Source organism: Brachycentrus maculatus, unplaced genomic scaffold (assembly GCF_059751285.1).
Source record: "Brachycentrus maculatus isolate JH-2025_06_01 unplaced genomic scaffold, ASM5975128v1 h1tg002219l, whole genome shotgun sequence".
Lineage (NCBI taxonomy): Eukaryota > Metazoa > Arthropoda > Insecta > Trichoptera > Brachycentridae > Brachycentrus > Brachycentrus maculatus.
Genome location: NW_028282720.1, coordinates 1 through 18,222, shown reverse-complemented (window position 1 = coordinate 18,222; position 18,222 = coordinate 1). Strand labels below are relative to the sequence as shown.

General features: G+C 38.3%; 2 pseudogenes; both read right to left on the bottom strand.

Moving 5' to 3' along the window:
- Positions 1–5,371: 5,371 nt before the first annotated feature.
- LOC148298303 (large ribosomal subunit protein uL13 pseudogene) lies at positions 5,372–5,988 on the bottom strand (annotated as a pseudogene).
- Positions 5,989–15,567: 9,579 nt separating this feature from the next.
- LOC148298302 (putative protein phosphatase methylesterase 1) lies at positions 15,568–16,395 on the bottom strand (annotated as a pseudogene).
- Positions 16,396–18,222: the final 1,827 nt, after the last annotated feature.

The window sequence follows — 18,222 nt, the reverse complement described above, 5'->3', positions numbered from 1 at the left end:
GCTGCGATCAAAAAATGCAGCATTAGCACTATTACCGACATATATTCTGTTATTTTGGATATTCATTGCCATTTAGTTCATGAAACTACACTGAAGTAGAATGTTTGATAATATCTGAAATGGAATGCAAGACACTGAAACGGGATGCCTAATGCACTTAAAGTAGAAATCCAAAGATAATAATATATGAAATTAGAGCATGTTTATTCATTAATGTTAGACATATTTGCAGATTATATCAATTTATAAAGGACACTTCTAATTATTGGTATATAATAATTATTAGGTCTGCTTATGCTCACTTTGGTTCTTTCGGAAGTATAAAAACAATTCTTGCAAAGTTTCCTGCCGATTTCGTACTCACTTCAAAGGAAATCTACGAAGACTTCAGAGGATAAAAAGCGCATTATTGAGGGACAAATTAATCCTTAAAGGAATAATGACATTCAGTCTCCAATTAAAAAGAGTGAAAACAGGAGAGGCGCAAAAGGTAGGTTTGCTTCAAAAGAACAGAAACGATCAAATTCAGACAATAAGTAAATTCGCCCAGCATTGCATATGAAATCTCCAAAAACAAAGAAAACCTCTAATTCTTCGTCAGTACACTAAAGTAAGTAAGGCCATGACAATAAATTATCCCTTTAAAAGCTAAACCAAATTCTTTTGCTATGCGTATAAAAACTTCGGTCGCACAAAAATGGGTGGCTTTTCACGAACCCGATCAAACTTTAGAACTCAGAGGTGAGTTATTTCGTGACTGATGCCGGCTACATTGGCTATAACCCAAAGGAGCAGTAAACAGCCAATTTATATTGCATGAAGAAAAGCATCCAAAATGGCAAGTATAAAAATATTGAGTAATTCAAAGCGGATCTCACAGAAGTTATAAATTCGAGGTATGTCATGCATGTCGGAAACAAACATATTCTGCCACGAATCAAAAACTTTTAAAAGTACTGTGCATAAACTGTGAAGGAAATAGGTCACTCCTTGACGATCCAAGGGTAATAGATCAGACGAGCCGAATAAACTCAACAAACCTCTAAAGATATATCTGTGACTGCTAAATATAAAACAAAGATCACAGAATTACAGAAAAAGACTGTGAAGGAGACAATTTAAATGATGGGAGCATCGAAGGAAGTCACGAATATTTTATTTGGGGTTAAACTCAGCAAACTTATAAAAAAGGTTGAAATCAATTTCGAATATTTAGGATGCCATAAGTATAGAGCTTTGCAAAGATACCTCGATAAAGAATACTCGCATTTGGCAAAAGTTGATTGTTAATAAGCTGAGGCCGATGAAACTGAATTTCGTTTGAGGAATACTGTAGTTGAATAAAACTCTCTGGAAGACCAAATCTCGAGTGAAGATTAGTCTGAGAAGCTCTGATGATTTGCTAAGCAGAAATTTAATGCATAAACTAATATCTGAGATTTAGAGAGAATACATGAATGTTTTCATATTTCTACCGAAGCTGTGCAATGCTTTGAAGCGATTATAATATATAACATTCATTGTTATGCAAGTAGTTTTGTCTTAATTAACGCAATAATTGAGATCATATGGAATTTATTTTCGACAGTTATCAACTGCTTAGAAAATGGCGCACAATATCCCTTTCGATGCCGTCTCTGCTTGAAACGAGACTTTCGGAAATAGTTTTGTTCGGTTCTTCTTTGCGGAAATCGAAATTTCTTTAATAAAGCGAGGCTATGTAGCTGGCTAACTGTCTTTGAGTTCCGACTGAGTTATTTTCTGCAAACTCTCTGTACTCCTTCAGAGGCACCCATCTGTAGCAGCTCAGCTATCGGTCGCACAGCTGAATCATCGAGGAAATCGCCTACATTCCGAGTTAGTCTTGTTTTTATTCGGACTCCACCTCCATGTAACATGCGAAGTAAATATCAGAGGCTCCAAATTGATTTTGAGTGAGCTCTCTAAACTGCACTAAGTATTTATACTTTGCTTTGAGCCCTGTTTCCTCAAACAGCTCCCTTTCAGCACATTTTCGAAGGGATTCTCCAAAATCAGCCCTCCCTCCTGGCACTCCGAACTCACCCTTCCGCTGTCCGTTTTTTTATTGGACGAGCAATATATGCCCATTTTGAATGATTACAGCGCCACAAGAAATATAAAACATTGAATACGGAGGCACCAAATCCTTTTGATCCGTCATCCATTTGTACAATGAAATCCGCCGATCAATTCCGTGATGAATTTTGAAATGCAGCTTCTAATCACTGCAGCAGATCTGTAGCAATTATGCTGCGAATTTGGCATGGCTTTAATCTGCCTCAAAATTCAAATGCACCCAAATGGCTTTGGTCATTTTCGAGTACTGTTTGCCTAGCTGCTCGTTGCCTTTGAGTTCTTAACCAACAAGTAAGCCAATATACTTGGCCACCTATTAAATGGATGGGATTGTTTAAACAGATTTCAAAGTGAGATGGATGTTATGGTGAGAATCGGTTCGAATAGAGACATTTGAAGGCAACGAAGAAGTTGATAAAGTCGAAAACATTGGAGCCCATAACATTTTAGGCCAACAGCCGTGAGTTGACGGATATATTATTTTTCGGAATCCTTTGCTTATCATTCGCAATTTAGTACGCAATGTAATTAAAGATGAAAACTTAGTGAGTATTGACTTTGACACAATTAAGAAAAAGTCAAGATTATAGATGTAACAAAATATCAGAAAACCAGTTTCTCCCTCACAGCTCTATATATCCACTCTTTATTGTCATCTTTGTTCAAGAAATCTTTGATGATGGAGTTCGCGGTATCCGCGATGATGGTCTTCACAGTCAGTCCTGACAGCACCGAGGATAACCCATTGGCAGTAATTTGGTCCATTTTCTACCCACCCAAGAACTCCAACGCGGCCTTCTTTATTGGGGTGGTTCCTGCATCAGCCAAGTTCTTCGCGATAAATGAGTTAATCCAATTCGAATTCACCGCATTGTTGAGTTGGTGAGCTCCTTGGGTTATAAGCATTTTGATTTATTACTTGTTGGGATACAGAATTTGGTTAATGAGCAATTAATGGACCATCAGCTGCACGTCCGCATTCCTGGCGACATTGTTTGTGATAACTTCCTTAAGTTTAGATGCAACTGCCTCATTTCTGAGTACGGCCGAGGCGACTAAGTTGCTCACAGCAGGCTTAATGCCAATCTTTGCACTCACATAAAATTACTATATCTGGCAGAATGCGTAGCCAAATGCGCACCCCACAAAGCCAACAAGCCACTACCATCGGAAGATATGATATTTGTTGATGGAGGCAAGAATTTTGTTGGTAACCTTTAGCACATTTTTCATGAGGCTGTGATTGTAGTTCCAACGATGAAGGAAGTTCCAAAGAGAAGCGACCTATTCGGTGTATGTTCTGTTATTGTAATGTGCCAAGCATGCATTCGACCGTTGGAGGATAAACTTGAGCATTGTTTGCTCGTCTAATTGGCTAATATATTATGAGTTCAATCATTTAGTAATACAAGAGATAGTGAGTATATGTTAAATCATGAGAGATACTTCTTCTTCCCGATGACTTCATTCATGATTCCTCTCTTTCGATTGGAATTTGCACGTTGATTGGTTTCTTTGAAGTATGACATATGCAGTTTTGACCGATTGCTCTCATGGGCACCACCTTCCAGCATAATTTTATTATTTATGCTTTCATTCATGTAACGATGATGATGCGTCTGATCTCTATGGTTGTAGAGTTCGTTCCTCTCAAGGCTGTCTTTGATGCTCCTGATTGACTCGTTGTGGTTACTGCTGTTATAGACGTCGATGTGGAGATGAGGCAGATTATGATACTCCTAAGTGTTCTTATTGGTCTGATGGACGAGATTATGCTAATTATGACTGTCTTATAATTTGTGAAGCTTGTTGCTGTGTTTGCTGTAAAATTGTGGGTTATCATAGTTGTGCATCTGATGATCGAGCTGAGGGAGATGATGGGGATGATGGGGATGATGGGCGGGTAATGGCTGCTATAATTATTGATACCTCGACTGATAGATTATGCTTTTGGGGCTATTGTTGAAATGTGGGGATTGATACTCTTATTCTGCGCTGCTGCTGCTTGCACCGCCTTGCATTAGATTTGGATGCAGTTTATATTATTCTTGTTGATTTAATTGATAGTATTTGCGGTGGTACTCCTCTTGCAGGCGGGTTAATTCTTATATCTTTTGCTACTTGGCTCGCATGGCCAATTATTACTGTTTGCTTGTCATGGGGAACATGAGATGATTCCGGTTGTGATGCTGCTAGATGATGGGGGAGAGGTTGGGATGTTCAGGCATGTTGAGGGGCACATCTTATATCACCTGCATATCTTGTCTCTTTGGTATCTCCTGCATGTCTTGTCTCTTTGGTGTGTCTGGTATCTCTTGTGTTTTAGCTTGTTGGGGTTCTGTTGGCTATTGAGTTAGTGAGTGGTACATTTAATACTACTAGCCTCCTGGGCCTTTGTTTTTCTATAGCATACTCTAGATCGTTTCCTCGCAACGGGAATGTGCTCGATATGCGCATTCCATCGTTTCACAATTAACTTTGAAGTTGATATTCGCTACCACAGCCATGACCAATAAACTGAGCAGTATCCCCACAGTGGCCACAGCAACAACACTTCTCAATTGGGCCTCATCATAAGCTATCTCACATGCTTGGATTGACAATTCAAGCAAAAACCTCAGGTAATTGCCCAAAACCACAACATAGCACAATACCACAACACTTTGCTGAACGAACATCATCCGAGCATCTACTATAGTCACATAGATGCTCACTGCAGCCAATGGTGGGCTCGTACACAGTCTGTGATCCAGAGGTCGATAGTCCATGATCAATATTTTCAACATAATAAGCTTCTGAATAAAGGTCATGAAAACTGCTAATGCAGCAGCAACAAGGCTAAGGGATAGCACACTATCTGTGGCACTGATTTGATACTTTGAAGAAATGTGTACATCTGAGCAAACCAGGCTATTTACGGAGAGAGTGATCAGGGATAAGGATTTGGATGTTTGGAAGCCTATGTATCCCATTACCACCAGCATCACCAAGATTGCTGTGCTTACTGCTAGTTGTAAGAATCCCAATGCTAACAATGCTAACAAGATCTTTGGCTTAGGTATCGGTTGCACTGATTATTTGTTATCCATTTATAATCAAACTTGGCTGTTACTGTCCTATGGCCCATCGGGTTGATCATAATAATCATGAGTTATGAGTTAATTAAACTGATGGTTGTGGACCCATGGGATCGGGGGAGATAACTCTGTATACGTTAATACTTTTAAATCTGATTGCTGAGCGTGATGCTGCATAGATTCTGATAAATCATCAATCAATATCCGTACTCAGCGAGCTGCGATCGCACCTTATTGATTTCTGTTTGGTTGAGGGCTTTGCGAGTCTTTCCTGCTTTCTCGATTCTCCTCTTGTGCCAGGTGGCTGCTCTCTATTTTCTCTTCCCTTCGAGGCCCTCTACCAAATCCTGCTTGCCCCAGCCGACTTGGGCTGAGAGATCTCCGAGCTTGCAGAACTTCCTGAAGCTCGAGAGCTTGACGCATCTCAAAGCATCTGGGACAACTTGCCTCTTCTTGGTGTCATAGGGAGCAGGAACTCCTTCGAATATTTTGAGCTTGCCCATCGCAGCGGCCCCTCTGGATATTTTATGAGGGATCATGCCGCGGACAGTGCGCCAGAAGATGCGGGAAGGAGCTCTGTAATGCACAAAGGCCCTTCGCGGGTTGGTGAGCAGCCTCTTCCTGAGGAACTCTGAGAATTTGACTTTATTTCTGAAGAGTGAGCCTGTGATGTTGAGTCCCTCGCAGCGCACGACAACAATCCTTTGCCCTACATAATCGAGTACGAACCATTAAGGAGCTGCTTAGCAACATAGGAGGCTAATCTGCCCAGAAGATGACCTCGGCCATCGATGACAATTTCTTTCTTGAACATGTGGTTAAACTGCTTAATATTTAATATTTAATAATTCTATTATTCCCTTAATTCATGCATTAATTACCCACTAATGATGGTAGATCCAGATCCATATCTCCATGCTTTTAAAGTATCTGTCTGTTTCCATTTGAAAGGCTATCAATATCATGGAAACCGATATAATTATGACAGACATAGAAATAAATTAATTGAGCAGACTTGATGATCCTTTGAGATAAGCTATTATTCAAATGATGCCAATCTCTCTCATATCAATGCGTGCATATAAGCATGTGCATATATCCATCTGTTTAATTTATTACATTAATCAGGGTGACAATGATTCAAATCTCGCTGATCTTCGAAAGCTGCTCGATCAATTGCTTACTCTTTAGCAATTCATCAAAGTACTTGTTCCCCGTATAATCCTGGAATAGATTTTTCGATAGTGGGTTCTCCTCATCTTTGACAATAAGGTCAAGAATCGCCTTCACTGGATCTTCCTCTATGATTCTATTTAACAGCTTAGCAGTATTGCTGATTCTGGCTCGAAGCTAGCCTTGTTGGATCTTCTACTCTACTTACTTTTAAGTGTGTGCTATGTATTATTAGGAGAGTAGTTTCTTTTTGAGGAGCTCCTGGTTCTCGGGGCTCAGGAAGTTAACTTTACTCTTGTTTTCATTGCTGGCTTTATTTGTTTACTTTAACTTCTTGCTGTTGTGGGGGCTGTGGGCCCTTTAGTTTTGGTCTTCGAGCTAATTGATCGAAGTTTCGGCTTATTGAGAGAGTCGCTTGTTCTCTTCCGACTTGCTCATGAACAGCAGTCTTTCCTTGTTCAACATTAGTTCGTTCTCAACCTCTTACTTCTTCAATTTCGATTTGTTTAGTTGGTTCTTCTTCTTGAGGACTTGTTCGGATTTGTTTTTAATTTATTGGATAAGCTTCTATTTTTGATTCCATATTTTTACCCTTTCGTCTTCGTTTACTCGGCCTTTCTGCTTTGACAGTTCTTCCAGCTGGCTTCTTTTTTGCTTCAGAAGGTGCTCTTTGGTCTGTATTTTGGGGAGGATTTCAGATGTTTTTTATTTTTTGTCTTTTTGGAAGTACCCACCCATTAAAGAAGCGAGATCGTTAATTTTGTTGATTGGCGAGTTCATTGACTCTTCGTATCTCTTTGTTGTAAGGGAGTGAGCGGAATTCGATGAAATCATTGCAATTACTGATGATAAAGAGTGGCTTTTAGATTATCAGTCGAATACGTCGATTAATTTATAAATAGAAAGTTTGTATTTCTAATGGAACACCTCCCATTTCTATCATACTTTATCCACCCATTTATTTATTCACCTATTTATCCTCTCATTTATTTATCCACCGACATATGTTTTTAAGAATTTATAAGTAATGACACAAATTATTCAAAAGAGTATTTCTCTCGATATGTTAAATTGTACGATTAAGTCATCGGAAAATATAATATATTTTGAATGCGAGAATTTTGGGGAAAGAAAAAATAAACCAACACGATGATTGAATCGATTTTCAAAAAGAATTTCACACTGGACTAACGAAAGTAAAAAAGAAGCATCTTCAAATAGAAATACCCATAGGCCGATTTCTGTGTGGCAGTGATCGAGGGGCTCAAATAACTTCCCACTTCACACAAGAGCACCAAGCCCTATCAACTGTAAGCCCTTCATCATTTAGAATCGGACTGTAAAAGTCATTGACGGGGCTTCACATTGTCCGCTACCTCAAGAAAAGCATGCACATCAATGAAAATATGAGTCTGATCATAATTGTCGGGCCAAGCGTTGTAAATATGTCAAACACTATTGGGTAGCTTGGGTCACGTTTTACAGATAGTGATGGCTTTCTTTACGTTTATGTCAAAAAGGAAGAAAGCTTTTGATAATTTTTAATGCTTGGAACAATCAACGCTGAATTACATCTATGCGCGATTTACTTATTTATCGGCTTTATATCGAAATTATAGTGAAAATGGTGATGCTTTTTGGCAGTGGTTTCAAAGAAGAACATGAATAATTTTCACAATAATACCCATATACCCATCATATATCAGACGTATAATATATTTAAAGTATATACCATATATATAAAGTGGAAAATACTCATAATATAAGTTTCAATTTTGGAACAGTAGATGAGCCTCAACACCCTCGCATACCGAGAAATCGACGAAATCGTCTCCACCTGGACAAACAAATACAAATATCACATATCCCTAATCGAAGCTAAGCCCAACCTGGTCAAGTACATCTCAATCCAATTAGATTCATGGTATAATTCAGTTTAACCAAACCAGAAAAACCAATACCTATCGGGACTGTCCGAGTCTACTTCACCTGTGCATCCAACGAGGCTGTTCTCAGCATCACGTTCCGATTCGAAAAAGATTCATTGATACATTCCATCGATAAGACCATCAGGCATAAATAAATTTAAGTATGCAATCTGTGACACTTTTAGAAATGGATTGACGATGCTTTAGAAAAGAAGCTGCTTGTTCGTAAGACTGTGTTCTATTTGGGGACCACTTATGAGGAGACAAGAGTGCAGGATTAGAGATTAGATAAGCTGCTCGAGAAAAAGATTGAGAAATAAGAACCTGAATATGTTTGGATTGATTCCGAGCTGCTCTCTGATCAGATTCGTTCGATCGAAATCATGGAGAAGCCATCCTACGATAAGAGCCATCTGGCAAAAGATCTCAAAACATACTTCAGAGCAATCGATAAGGAGAATATAGGGGTAGTCACTCGCCCATAATTCATACAGATCATTTCGAACATAGGCTTGAAATTGACCCCTGAGTAATAGAAATAAATCCTCAACAAAATTGACAGAGACAACACAGGAACTGTATAGTACAATGATTATCAAGGAATTGTCTCAGAAATCTTGGAAGCCAAAAGGTCAAAAATCGACGCCGAGCAGTTTTTATAAATCCGAAGAGATGAATAGATATTTGTTTCAGTGTTGGCTTTAATTAATGACGAAGTGCAGAACATTGAGAGTGAGTTAATTCAGCACTTTGTGGCATTGGATGAAAACTAAACAGGAATTACCAACATTTCGGAAGTGAAGACGGCTTTGGAAGAAATCAACAAAAATTACAAGTCCAAAGTCGAGGCAAAGAAAATATAAGCGAAGAAAATATAGGCGAAAAAAAGTGAATCCAAGAAGAAAGACCCCAAAAAGGATGAGTTAAAGAAAGATTTGCCAAAAAAGGACGAATCGAAGAAGGAAGAATCAAAGAAGATTGAAGTGAAGAAGGAGGAAATAAAAACTGCCGATATTCTCAATCCTATTGAATTGGCTGAAATAATTAAAATACTGACAGACTTATATGGGTATAAAAACATCCCCTACAACGAGATCCACGGCCATATTGTCGCATTCAAAATCAGGACATTCTCAGCAGGGTTGATCAGCTCTAAGATGACAAAGTTGTAGCTATACATGAGAGAAATCTGCGACAAGTACGATGAGAAGAAAGTTGGCCGAATCAGAGCGGAGAAATTCATCGAAGCTCTCCAAAAATGCGAACAAATAAAGCTCACCATAGCCCAAATATATTTGCTCGAGAATATCCTGCCAGTGGACGCCAAAAATGAAATCTGCTATGTATAAATTTCGAAATTCCTGGCAGAACTCATCAAGAAGTTTTATACCCACAGCTCCAAGAAGAAAATTGATACTCAATGAAGAATGAATGATAATATAAATTATAATGGGAGATGCCAGATGTAATTAATATGCACGGAATAGTTTCTATTAGTTTCTATTATATCAGATAATTCAGAACATCACTATTATTCTATGAAATCAGAAGATTAGCTCGTGCGGGTTGAAGTTTGCACGAGATGTTTCGAACATGCTCATATTGACTCTCACCCCGAAGCCCTATACTAGTAGGCTCTTCAGCAAAGTAACCGCGATCAATAACTCAGCAATGAATGTATGCTCTTAGATAGGCCTGAAAATTATCAAGAATGTGCCGTATCGCTTCTTGAGGAAGTTGAAAGACTCGAAGCTCTCCTCGAAACGATATCTCGACACCAATTAAAACCGAATTATGTAGTATCCGAGGAGATCATCATTCGAAATTTATTATTTGAATATATTGGTCTACTCGAGATTACGGTCATTGAAGTTTCCAGATTATCAGCTCCTCAAAGCGCTGCTGATTAAAATTAAAAAAATCAATTAGTTCGATCCTTCGTTGAGGGGCTTTGGAATTTTCAGGGACCTTGAGGTCGAGTGGAGGCACCCTTCCAGTGCAATAGATTGCCTGTATGACTATGTTGATTCGTGTGCTGACGCAGATTCCCCTACTGCCAAGATCACCGAAGCATTTAAGAAGCTTATGACTTCGAAAATATAACTGAAAACGGAACGGAGAAAGATTGTGCTTCCTTATTCCATCTACGGCGAAAGATAGAAGCACTCCACTTTATAGAGAATCTACTGCCCCACTACATTAAGATTAAAATCGGCAAAGCACCAAAGAACAACCCATTCAAGGCCACCCAAAGTTCTTGCAATAGATTAGTAGAACTCAGGTCGGAAGAATAGATAATCACCCAAGAATAAAGATAAATGTGTTAAAAATAAAACCCCGGAAAATGATTACAAATTATTCAATATGGTCAAAGCAGAAGCCATGAATGCCAATAACTGTATTACCATTATCAAAGGCAAAAATGTCAATAAAAGCAAGTTTGATGCCTTAAAACTTAAAAGTAAAGACCTATAAAATGTGGATATGAAGAGCAAAAATATATACTTTTCGTACTTAAGCTCGATTCAATAGAAAAAAACGCGTCAAATAAAAACAGCAAATGTGAAAAGATCATTACCGAAAAGATTAACCTCTGCTAAGCAGAACCAAACATAGAATTGCAAATTTATCGAGACAAAGACGAGCGCGAACACGAATAGGTTTTTACGCAAAAGCCTTACGTCGAACTAACTTAAAAAAACCTCAGATGAAAAAGATAACGATATGATTCAAATTCGAATTGAATAAAACGATTTAGAATGGAAAGATCCGATACAAAATCATGATAAAAATGCAGAATAGTTCCTGGAAGTTTCGTAAAAATAAATAAGAAAAAGCAGATTATTTGAAACTTAACCCTTAGAGCCAGAAAAAAAGTCAATCTCAGAGTTAAATTCGTTCATACTAATATAAAATTAGGCAAAGCTATTAGAAATGGAATCTTAGCACAACCAAAAATCGTCATTATAGCTGCCTTTCGAATAAGAATCTTTGCTAATTCCTGATAATTTCTTCGATCTCTCAAAAGCACCGCTCAAATAATAAAAAAGTGAATAAATCCAAAGCAATCTCATAAATAAGTAGAAAATCCTCATCACTAACGAATAGAATAGATAAAACTAATCACTAAGATTGCAGAAACAAATGCAATTAAAATAGGCTTGGAATTAGTGCAAGCATGAACAGCAATATCGACAGTCGGCAAATGTTGTCAACCGGTTCAGTCATAAATAAAACTTTAATTTGTAATTGATAGATAAGGTATTTGCATGCAGAAGTGAAAATGAACTCTCCAAGTATCGACAAAATATTGACTATAAAATTAATGGAGAAGAGCTCACGATGAAGATTAAACTCAAGTCGATAAGATAGATATTCCATCCAAGCGAACTGAAACTATTTCCGACAGTTTTTAAGGAAGTTGCAAATTGCTCCTCGAAGCTTTGCTTTGTTGTGAATATGCTTCTGCTGTCTAATCCGATTGTAATCAGTCGGGTCTTTTAAAACAAAAAGAATGTAAACCCTTTTGGAGTTTACTGCTTGTGGCTGAAGAGTGTGAGCAATGGAAGGTATGATCCAGTCTTCGTTAATGACTAGTTTGCGATCGAGAAGAAGAATGAACAAGGTAGCGACTCTTATAACTTTGTCTACGGAAAGCCCTGTAATTAGAACTCCATATGGTTCATGCTCTTGGAAAAGGCAATTGCAAAAATATTGGGAGGCTACCAGAATATTGAGGGAGCTCAGATGTCGACTCTTTTGAGTATAATTTTGGGATATCCGACTGTGAACTTCTCCGGCCTCAACATCAACAAAGCAGTCAAGATATTCGAGTAGAAGAATTTCTATAACAAAATGGCCACCTTCTATGCCTTCAGGTAACTATATCTCACAAACATGTAAAATCACTCGAACTCGAATGTGGACAGAATTATCGGCTTCATGCCCAATGAATAGAAACCCCGAGATTCCCGAATTATCATACGTTCTGGCTAAAGCACGATCCAGATGCAGTTACACCAATTTATCCTCGATTATGAAGAACTAACCCTCTCTTTCTTTAACTCATTTTATTTCATAAACCAGCTAGCATTCACCCTCGATAATGCCTTAAGTAGCACAGTCAAAATTAAATTCCTGTCCTGCAAACTCAAATCACTTACAGCAATCAACAACTGCTACTTGATGTTTCATTTTGGGTCGATGCCTATCATAAAATCAAGCCGAGTTCTATTGTACCATTATCTGAGCGACAAGGAAGTAAATATCGAAAAAGGGATGAACCCTTTAAGCGAAGAAAATAGAAAATATGAGTATATTGGAGAAATAAAGAAGACTGGCAATTTCTTTTTCGAAACGGAACTGAAGGGAGGAGAATTCATTTGCATATTGGAGGGGGATTTCATGATGAATGACGTAAATAGTTATCCTCATTTGATGATATTCTCGTAAGGGGAAGTTGAGATTTATGAGAAAAAAGTGCACTTCGAAGCATTGAAACAAGAAGAACAGACAATTTCATTAGCGAAGGGGAACATTAAAAAAACACCGAAGGTCTTGACCCAAATCCCTATCTCAAATAAATTTACAGCCAAGGAGAAGTAGCCAAGGCCAAAGAAGTTCAAAATCAAAAAGAAGTTCTTAATCGACAAAGATGGCGACTCGGAAGTTTAAGAAAAGTAGAACTAAAAGACTGTTAAGCAACGCAAATGATATAATAATTTATTAATGAGATCCTCTTCCTCTCTCGTGACAACATATCAACATAAACATATAAATAATGCAATGGCTTCACATTAATCAATAGCTGGATTCAGGTAGGCAGCCATGAACATTGCAATCTCGGCATCCCAGTAGTTCCAAACAAGTCTCGCAACTACTTGAAGTAGGGTCGAATATTTACCCGAGAGGACATTTTAAAATTTGTTCGACTTCCTGGAGAGATTTCTTGGACAGATGGGGTTAAATATCAGCTACTTCGAAGAGTAATCTGCCTCCTGTGTTTCCAATTGTATCACTTGCATAATTGGGGCTCGAACATGTGGGAGCCAGGACTGAACTTCCAGTGCAAAGACAAAGTCCTTTGATGCATATTCCATTTGAATTGCAGTTATAGGCGCAGTTGAGTTTGGATTTGCAATAATTGTTGAAATTTGATGGGCAGTTTAGAGTGCCTTGAAGGCCAGCAGGAGCAGTCAGCACTTGGTTAGGACTCGAACAAGTCTTTACTTCAGAACCAATTAATATAAATATGACCGAACCTGTGGAGCTACAGGACGAAGGGTAGCACCTATTATTGAGAATATTGGCTGATATATTCAGCTTACTATAGTTCGATCGAAAGCAGCTTGAAAAGTGTCCCCCTCTTTCACGCGCTTCCAAGACTGCATTCAAATTCTTCAACTAGTACTGGTCATCATTGCAGATTGTGTTAGTGAAGTATCTTTCGATTTTGCAGGCCCCTGTGAAGCTGTCGGCAAGGCATCGGCCAATTTATTTGCCATCGTTCGTACAGTCGAAGTTAGTTCCTGTGCAGAATTCATCAAAATCACAGTTGTTGATGTCCAGGAAGCCGCAGCTTTTATTTTTTCCCCAGGCAGATTGCTCAGCAAAAGCATAGCTGACATTTTGATACCATCCCGTTGCTTCAAATAGGGCGATGGTAAAGGTGCTGATATAGGAATTGATTCTTGTGGAGGCTATCATAAACTCATTGCCGACATGATGTTTCTCCCAATGAGAAGATATTAGTGTCCCATCTTGGTCCTCGAGCCCTAACCCAGTTACATTGCTGCATCCGAATTGAGAATTTATTTCGAAGTTGATTCTTGGGCTGCTGATTCTGTGCCCGTTGGTCAGATCGCCAACCAACGGGGTTCCAGTCGGATACAAATCATACATGATTGCAGAAAATGCGAGAACGTGAGCCAATTCATGAAGCCCTGTTGATACAAGCTCTTGAAATCCCACTGAATCATACTTTCCAGCGAAACTGAAGACATTCCAAAGTACCATTCCCCAAATCGGACGCTTGTTCGACTGCAAGAACGCACAGGCCGTTGATTTCGCAGCATAGACTGCAGTTGATAAGCTTTCAGTCCCTACAACAATCCCCAAATCTGCATTCACTCCTTGGGTGAGATACTTTGATGGAATGTTCAGCACATTGCACGTCAGGGAAGTCCCATTGGGAAAAAATAGTTGGTTAAGCCGCACAACTCTCAGCGTGTTATAGAAAAATGCCGCAGCGATGTCCATTGCATTCTTCACAATTATTTTGTCTCGAAGAGTACCGGCTGTAATTTGGGAGTGATCCAAGAAGATTCTCAGTCTGTCTACAGTTGCCGTTTGTAGCAACCGTGCATCAGCTTGATCATCATAAAAATGCCTCTAGGTGTCCTTGATGAATTCGTCATGAACGCATTGAGCCGAACAAAGGACGATGAAAGTGAACAGACAAAAAATTTGCTTATTCATGTTGCTGAAGTTAGCAGTGAATTATTGATTTATAATTAAACTCTGTTTTCCAGTGATATATATTCATTATAAGTGATCATTTGAAGCTATTTTAAAATTATTACTGCTCTCCATCTTTGATGCTCGAAGTACTCCAAAAATGCCCTAAAATTGACAATTAACTTGTTTTAATGCCCGAACAGATAAGCACTGCCGGCAATGTTGTGGGAGCCGCAATAAAAATAATATAAATTTATAAGCATTTAATGAGTAATCTTCCACTTTCATTAGTCTGTCAAAGATAATGCTATGTGACTGTGCTGCTTCATAACAGGCTTTGGCTGGGGCTGGATCGCATAGTTATGGTGTTTTAGGCTGAAATAGGGTTGGGTTTGTTGTGAAGGGATTTCATTTATTTACTCAGCGGATACTGTGATATCTGTGTGATATGCATGTTTATATGTCTATATATGCTCCTGTAAATGCGTAAAAATATTAAAGCATGAGTAAAAAAATGGATTCATAAGGTAGGGCAGGATCTTATGAATCTTTGGGATAAGATTAAAACATTAACCTTCTGATGGTATATCATTCATTCATGTATGCTCCTGTATAATTATCTGCATATGCTCTTAAAGTTGGTACTTTGCAATAAGAAATAGATAGATAAAATTAAATAATGCTTCAGGAGGCCAACTTCTACGCATTGAGATAAGTTTAGCTATGAGAGGCCTATTTATAAAGGGAAGGAACATTTCGCCAAAGCTATTGAGCAATCAGTATGGTTTTAAATGGGAATGAAAATTAGCTATTCCTTGCGATTATTTTTATGCTGTTTATTGGAGAGTTGCAGCGATCCTGAAATCCTTTATGAAGGAATGGATGAGCTTGGCTGTTCCCTTGTAATCGTCCTCTTGCACGGAATGTCCAACGCCATTCAATATCACTACTTTGAACTTCCCTTGCATTTGGGCGATCGTCAGTTCTTTATCCATCCTCTATTTTTAAGCAGTCACCAAAATCTTGGGCAGCTTGAGCGAAAGGAACAATTGGGAGAGACCTTTAAACCAGTCATGCCAGTATTTCTCAGTTGACTTCAAGTCAACTTTCCAAGTGTATTTGTTCTGCCCTTTGTGCTCCACAGCAACCAATTGGGGTGGGATTGAAGCCCGTGCAGATTAATTTTTACGGAGTGTAGCAGTTTGCAAGCTCCACTTTACCCCACTTTAGATTGAATCGAAGTATTTTGGTCGATCGTTCAGAATCTGGGTCATAAAAGGTAGTGCTTCAAGGGCTGTTCCTTCAACTACGTCTATAACGACTGCGCCTACAATTCTCGGTTCGCACTACTGGTTGGTCAAGATATCAGTCACACGAATGCAAACAGAGCCCCCAAGAGAATGCCCCACCAGTACCACATTCTTCTCGGAATGCGTGTGCATAACTTGTTTCAAAATTTCAATTGTGTGATTGGTCAGGGCTTCAATTGACATGTCTTCTCCTTTATAATGCTTTTTAGAGCGCCCGTGACCACTTAAATCAAAAGCTATTACTGTTGCGAAATGCTTGACTTCTTTCGCAAAGCAAGCAAAACTCAGCGCAGAGTGTCCAGCCCCATGAATACAGAATATCAAAACCCCTTCGTGTCCTGCTCGAAAAACCGAAGTTCCCTAAACTTAGCACAAATATACATCGTCCAAATATGACAGTTCGTCAAAGAAATGATCCCACGCCAACGGCTCATAATGCTTTTTATTAGCAGCAGACAGCGCAGCAGAATGGCTTTGAGTGCTGGTGTTGTCCCCAATGTGATGAGGATTCATTGGCATCATGCCAAGCGGTGGCATTTTAGTGACTCTAATTTAATTAGGAAGTACGGGTCAAATTCATCATCGTCATCGTTGCCTTGATAAATATTTCCTTTCATTTCACACTGTGACGTGTGCAATAATATTATCAGTTATCAGTCATTTGGAAATGCTATCAGAATGTGGGATTAGGTTAATCAATATATTTAGTTCAGCCACTTATGATTTCGAGTGGGGGGAGAGATCGGTATGAGGAAACCTAAATATTGAGTGCCACCTAAAAATCCTTTATAATTTCTCCCAAGCGGAGATCCTTCAGAATTAATTTCAAGGAAAACTCTATCTAACTGAGCAGCCAGATGTGCGAGATCAATCAATAGTCAGATCAATTCCTGTCCTACCTTCAAGACTGCGAGAAAGACACGCATCGGCATTTGCACATGAAAGATCTTATCAAATAAAGGTTCTTAAACATAAAGGCAAAGAGCGAACCTAAGAAGAATAGCAAAGGCAAGACACTCAAAACAAAAAAATAAAACAAACAATAAAACAAACAATAAAACAAACAATAAAACAAACAATAAATCATGCAATAAAACGAAAAACTATTAAATTGCAAGGCTCCGAATTCATCTGGACTGTTAACTAAACGCCGGCCCACGACAAAGCCTTAATTTGAACGAGAAATCCAAAGCTTTTTAGAGAATTCTGCTGACATGAGGAGATCTGAGCAGTAAATGAAAAAGCATCACAACAAAATTAAAAGCCGGTCTGAACTATAAAAGCGAAATTAAAAAGTGATGGAACAGTAAAAAGATATGATATTGACATTTATGAAGAAAGGAAAGTCAGGGCACACCACTGCACGCGATTGGTCGGACCTCACCGACAGTGATAAATATCTCATGGATTTCCAAGCTTACACCAAAAGGAAGACCCATCAAGAAATTGTAAAGTATATCTACGAGAACAAAATTCGTGTGAAGACCAGACCATTATAAAAGTTCCAAGATTTCATCTTAGAAGAAGTGAAATTCTCAAGAAACCACAAATAGAGATTGTCAAACTTCTTTACCAAAATGCGCCAGGACTTCAGGAGAACAGAGAAATATAGAGAATGACCATATATTTTAAATACTAATTCCATTAATTCCATCTATTAAATATAATTTAATGTAATTAAATATGATTTAATTTAATTCGATTTGATTCAATTTGATTTGTTTTTATGTGAAGTTATTTAATTTATAATTTCATATAATTTAGTGCATATTTAATCTTTTCTGACTAAATAAGTCCCAATGAATCCACGTATTTGTGACATAGTAAAATATAGAATGCGCTCCCTATTGAATAAAACCTGAGTAATGATTCGTCTTTTAATCTAAAAAATTTCACTCAGATTTGCATCATTTACTTGAATATAATTTTTTCATACAAGAATCCGCAAAGAATCGAACACTTTAATCATTGCCAATATCTGTAGCGATCTATAAGTTGAGGATTAAGACTGCTGTGGTTTTGTTCCGCTGTCTTACATTCATTACTCGTCGGTTTATTATTTATTTTATTGAATATTCTACTGAGAACTTAATGGGGGAGAAAAACGAGGATATGAACGAAGAGGAACTTAGAAGCCTGAAAAAAACTGATTGTATCTGCGACTTTCTCTCAGGGAAAAAA